The sequence below is a fragment of the Colias philodice genome, chromosome 18 (assembly GCF_061535455.1).
Source record: "Colias philodice isolate Cphi_HAF_F1 chromosome 18, ilColPhil1 Martin Lab GWU primary, whole genome shotgun sequence".
NCBI lineage: Eukaryota > Metazoa > Arthropoda > Insecta > Lepidoptera > Pieridae > Colias > Colias philodice.
This window is the reverse complement of record NC_143103.1, coordinates 9,577,889-9,584,170: the sequence shown is the minus strand read 5'-3', so window position 1 is coordinate 9,584,170 and position 6,282 is coordinate 9,577,889. Positions and strand designations below refer to the sequence as shown.

Sequence of the window (6,282 nt, the reverse complement as noted above, 5' to 3'; positions counted from 1 at the left end):
TTTTGGTGGTTTGATTTCTCCCTATTTATGATTATACCTGTTATTACTATAGAATGATAATATAGTAACAAGATAAACCTATCCCAAGTATTACCTATAATTTAGCATAACATCTTTTTATCAATGTTTTTGAGTCGTAGTAAACTGATTTTCTTCTAACATTAACAGCTAACTTATAGAATCGGCTGTCTGATTAAAAAAAGATGGCACAAGTATAAATTAAACAATTTATACTAATATATTATATCATTTACATATTACCTATTATATTTTAAGTGCAATTATATACAAAACCGGTGCTAGTTTTAATATGTTTTTTACACATAGTTAATAACCAACATAGGAAGTAGGTACTTAGGACTTTCACCAGCGGTCAACGACTCTAACTTGTAGCCTAGGCATAGACTAACATTAAAGTTAGGGCTGTCAACTGTTTGTTTTAAGGTAACTTATACTTGATAACGTCAGAATAATATTAGGTAGGTATATGTTTTTAGACAAAAAAATATACCTACTTACTAAAACGGAATTCAATTAAAATTTCTCACTCGAAGACTATTCTTATCGAAAATCAATAGGTAGCACTACAATTTGAAAACATAATTCAAAGGCCTAGACTTACAACAAATACTTATCAGTACAATTAGGCTACTTTACCCTATTTATTCATCCGTATAGGTACTTTACAAGCACTGATACAATATTAACGACTAAAATTAAACTTACTCAAACAATATGGCAGTATAGAAAAGTTAATAGCGATGCTAAACGCCAAAGCCTAGAACAGACTCTTCCAGTTAGATGCTTAAATTCCTATGTGTTTATCCGTCTTTATAAAAAAAACGCATCAATCAAACATAACATAAACAGAGTATCCCGGTATCTAGTCTATACGTAAACTGGCTGCATACAAGTAAAAAACAAAAAAAAAATACCACAGCATAGCGTCAAAATCAAACAACACGCAGTAAGGTTTTACAGCGTATCATCGTCAATGTCTGTTTTATATTTTTTATTTTTCTTAGCGGCAATACCACCTGCCAACCCCCTACTGCGACCCGCCTGCCTGCCCAATAGGGCTGTCACATGCAAGAAAATAAATTAAAAGTGCTTGGAAAAATGTGAAAGTTTGTATGAAAGAATTATAATTAATTTATAAGTCATAGCGAAATTGATTAAAAATCGTCTTGATCTTCTGAAATCATAATTAGGTAAATAAAAAAAAATTGAAGAAAAATCCTTACAATCTACATTTTCTTATGACTTATGACTTCCTAGTTCCTATTCGTTAAAGATAACAAGATCAGATAAAGATCCATCAAGTAGCCTTGTTACATTTTTATATTGTTTGTTAAGCATATTAACTATAACATTAAAAGTTCAAAAATTAAAAATTATTTTTTATTCTAAGTAACTTTCTGAGAGTGTCAACCCTATGATATTACCATCGGATTATTGTTCGGACTTTTTAACCCAAAGTTCACGTAAGGTTATAATTTTTAATGCTATGAATCATGCAATTGTAACGATTTTAAACTTACAAAGTAATTTTAATTTTTGTGAATTATTTTTATGATAAATGGTGTGGAATTATATTATTTCTTTTTTATAAATATGGACGATGGTTTAACTAAAAAAAAATCTTATCTAATATTCTTGAATCCTATTAAACCAAGATATATTCTATTACCTTCTTAATAAAAAAAAGCCTTAAAGAAATCATGAGTAACAATTAGATAATTAAGTACCTACTTATTTTATGAGAAGACTATAAAATCAAAAACCAACTTCCAATATAAAGATGATATCTCCATTACACAATTTACTTACCTATATCTGCTAACTTATTATTTCAGAACGAATAAACAATGTAAATTTGGAAAGCGCGCGAAATCTGGATAATTTCGCGCGTTAAACAACAAACATGGCGGGTGTTGGAAACAAGCGGGAATTATCAAAATAGCTTTGTATTACTTGATCATTTATAATGTAGTGTTATTTAAATTAAATTGGCCCACTTATTGTAATCTGTGGCTGTTTAGTATTTTGTGATAATATTACCGCTATATGTTAGAGGTATTACAGCCATGGTAATTGTACTAAGCAGGCCCTTTGTGTAGACTTATGTTTACTATTGCTATAGTTAGGTAATAGACAAAGACCATAGAGTAAAATATTGTTTATTTTTTTGCTCTATAATTTTTTGAAAATGACTGACAGTTTTGAGTTTTTACTCGTATTTAGCTTTTTCGTTTTTTAAATTACTCTGACAGTTTTTACTCGTTACATTTTGCATTTTAAATATGTATAGCACTGCCCGTTAATTTATTTCTTACTTCATGAATATGATATGAATAGAATATTTATTTATGCCACCAACAAGCTTCCGATCTTCAAGCCACGCCAAAAACTCACTCATTTTGAAACGAAAGCTAAAACAAAATCACAACACTAAAGAAACACGTAAAAATAAAACCACCACACTAAATTAAGACCTAAGCAGATAAGGATCTAACCTAATTCGAGCACCAGTCGTTACTCGTTGCATGTCAACCGAATACGTTAATTACAGGGGGCGGGACTTGACGCAATTTGCTTGAACACGAATCGAACCTGTGACTGATGACCTGATGCGAAATTGGGTAGGTACATTCAATGTTGCAAATATCGTGGATATTTTAATATTTATATATATTATTCCAAACAGTGTACAAAGACAGGAAAGAACTACTTACTTCTTTTGTTTGATCGCATATGTTGTGAATTTTTTTTCTCCTATGATATTTAGAATCGTAGGTAGGTAATTAAAAATTAATAATAGGTATGTACATATCTGTATTAGGGGCGAAATCGGACCTCTAGCTAAAATAAGCATCAGCAAACCCCCAAAGCTGTAAAAGAAACAATTGAAGTAGATACCCTAGCCTCCTACGGCCTACCCTCCTTAATTCCTGATAATGCTTATGTTAATTATATTGACTATATTGTACCAGGTGCCAATGTTTTAGTTCCCGCGCTATTTATCCTTCGAACACCTTCACAATCAATCAATTTAAAAAACGAACAATAGCAATTCGAATTTCAGTTGTTTTTTTATTTATTATTATCTATGCCACAAAACAAACATCCGTACACATAGCGGTTGACATTCCAACCTCCTTCGAATATTTCCAAGCATTTGATAACAGATCTTGGTTGTAATCGAAAGTACCGATCGAACTTTTAGAACAATTTAAATTTGACATTTTCCTTTTTAATCTTCAAACGAATATGTGCCTTATTGCATGTGCTTAGAGTGCATAGATTAGAAATTTTATCGTAAAACACGTTGGCTCTGATCGAATGTAGCGATCGAACAGATTCAAAACAAATTTAAATAGCCCGATGATTTATGAAGAGCTGTACGATTATGATCGTTAGGCTATTGTAATAGAGTTCTAATGTTTATATGCAATAGAATATAAATTTTTCAACTTAAGACACTCAACATTCCAGGTTGTCGAATCGGGATGACTCAATTTGAACGCATTTATAACTCGAATATGATTTTTTAAATGATATGTAATTTTGTTTTGAGTATTATCGTTAAGTAAATCATCGGACCTATTAAAAGGTTTATGAGCGTATAGAAATAAGCATACGACTGTCAATTATTTTGATTGGGTGTATTAAGTTAGAGGGTACTTTATTTACCTTAACGGATATCACATATCATGTAATTTATAACGTTTTTAGTTCATTACTAAGGAAACAGTGATACATTGACACCATAAACTAGTAGGTATCTAAATCTAATGGTAGGTAAACTAAAACCAATCATTCAATATCAAAAAGTAAATACATATGAATTATGAATCATATTAGAAAAGTTGGTATACACAGACCAGAGAATTCAGTTATCTTCAAATCTTACTGTAACAAATTTCAAAGAATAAGTACAAACAGTCACATAGAAATACCTATAATTAATAACAAAAAACATCAATTACTAAATCGGTTAATCTACTCCACGTTACAATCGATCAATTTGTTTCCTCCATAATACTTAAATGATAAAAAATCCATCGCAAATCGATCAGTCAACAGTCAACATCAATAATTAATAGTCTGTTGACATCCCAATCCCAAACTCGCGCCATTTCGAACGTCAAGCGCATTCCCATAGACAAGCATTAGTCAAACTGTCAAACTCGCAACTGTCAATGTCATTGAGGCCATTACGTCACCGGTAGCCGTAGAGTGAGAATGAACCATAGAGGAGGCACTAAAATGACAAGGAATGCGTGAGAGAAATACACTTATGACTATAAAGCTAAGAGCAAGAGAGACAGAAACATTGTTTTTTGTTTCTCTCATGTTATGCGATTTCTTTTGTTGGGGACAAAGGCAGTTTGTCCCAAACAAGCGGCTACAGTCCATTGTTTTGCTAGTTTTCTGTTTTTTCTCGCTGTTAAGTGACTTCAAAGTTTAATAAACGTTGACAGTGATCTGTTTTAATCCGACTTTAAGTGAAAATATGGTGCGTTGTAGTGTGATTGGTTGTAAAAATCGGCCGGAACGAAGATTACCAAATATTACCTTTCACACGTAAGTAAACTTATTTGAAGTATATTGTTTTATAGAACTGGATATAGTTGATACATTTTCATTAACTCTAATGTGAAATTATCTACAAATATATAATATTTTCATCGAAATAGACGTAAACATTTTTTTGTGTTATCCGACTAAATTACGAAGTGTTCTTGTTGTTCAGGACGCCATTTGTTTTTACGTAGTTTCAAATTTATGGTATAATCATGTGATTAACATTAGGGATACCAGTACAGGGTAAAATTTTCCCCAAAATCGTGAAATGTTTTTTTAATATTAAATGTTAATGTTTGTGTAAAGTTTGTTACACGGTTCGGTTTTCCGGTTCAGCTTTCCTCATTTGCATTGGTTTAAGTATTTTTTTTTTCAATGTCGGTTTTTTTGTATATTCCAGGTTACGATGCACATCATAACGCTGAAGACTGCGAAGCTGGCCCTTCCACACGAGCTGCAGCTGCCACTGAAGGCAGCGAGGACCCTGTCCCGTCAGGAGAGGCGGTGTTGGAGTAAAATCCGGAAGGCCACCCCCCGCGCCTTCCTCACCGAGGTGCGGCGCGCCTTTATAAGAACGAACGAGCGGCGGAGTCGTCCATTTTCGTCTGCTACTCGCGCGCACATTATCGCGGACCCTCTGCCCATTTATTTCTACCGTCATTTTGCTGTTCATTTTCAAATAAATGTATTTCGTTTAATTTGCTTTTAATTTGAACTATTTCCAGTACGTTTTTATTAGACTACATTTACGGCTGTATCTTCTAATTGCGTTGACATAGAAATTTGATTTTATTACTGCTTAAAGGTATAATAGACCTAAGTTTTTGATGTGAATATCAATTATTGAATACCTACATTACATTTGCGTTCATGAGTAAAGGGGTTATAAGATTAATTTTTTTTTTTATATAATGTAATAAAAAATTCATGTTTTTCGTAATTATTCCCGTATCTGTTTTATAAGATATTATTCTGTCTTCTGATTCAAATTCAATTTGAATCTGAATCAGAAGAAATAGCAATTAAAACCGCATATTCTGAAACTAGCAACTACTTGCAAGGGAATCACAACCTACAAGGTACTCCCCACGTCCTATAGCACAGACAAAGAAAAAATTGCTACAAGCAACATTTAAAGATACAACATAATAAAACAATTAGGTTTGTTCGAAGCCCTCGGTGCGCGAGTCCGACTCGCACTTGACCTTTTTTGTCCTAATTTTACTGTATTTTCTATTATTATTTACCATTGATTGAAATGATATCTAAACTTTAGCCTTGTTTTTTTATAAAAAATATATGAACTGGGATATTTCGATATTTGTGGTTAATTGCGAGAAGTGTAAAAGCAAAAGTTGTAATAAATATTTTAAATACCTACAACTTTACCATTAAACTTTATTCCGCAGTTATAGTTTTTTTAATCCCGATCTCAGATCGATCGTAAATAACTTTTCCTCTAATTTTTGTTACCTATATTCTCTTCCGTTTGAAATTGATTTCATTGTTCTATAATATTACTTTTATGTTTCAAAAGTTAATAAAAAATCATGTTGAACAATATTACTTTGTTAATTTCAAAAGTTAATATTAAATTAGTGGTCCACTTAGGTCGTGCACATGGCCCAGGGGGGGGCATGGCCCATGACCCCCATGACCCCCCCCCCTGGATCCGCGCTTGTACCGGCCGGCCGC

The 6,282-nt window shown here is 32.4% G+C and overlaps 1 long non-coding RNA gene across 1 annotated transcript; it reads left to right on the top strand.

Annotated features, from left to right (window-relative positions):
* The first annotated feature begins 4,239 nt into the window (after nucleotides 1-4,239).
* LOC149480705 (uncharacterized) lies at nucleotides 4,240-5,285 on the top strand. The gene is made up of 2 exons (XR_016316991.1): nucleotides 4,240-4,587; nucleotides 4,988-5,285. It is a non-coding gene; the product is annotated as an uncharacterized LOC149480705 (long non-coding RNA).
* Nucleotides 5,286-6,282: the final 997 nt, after the last annotated feature.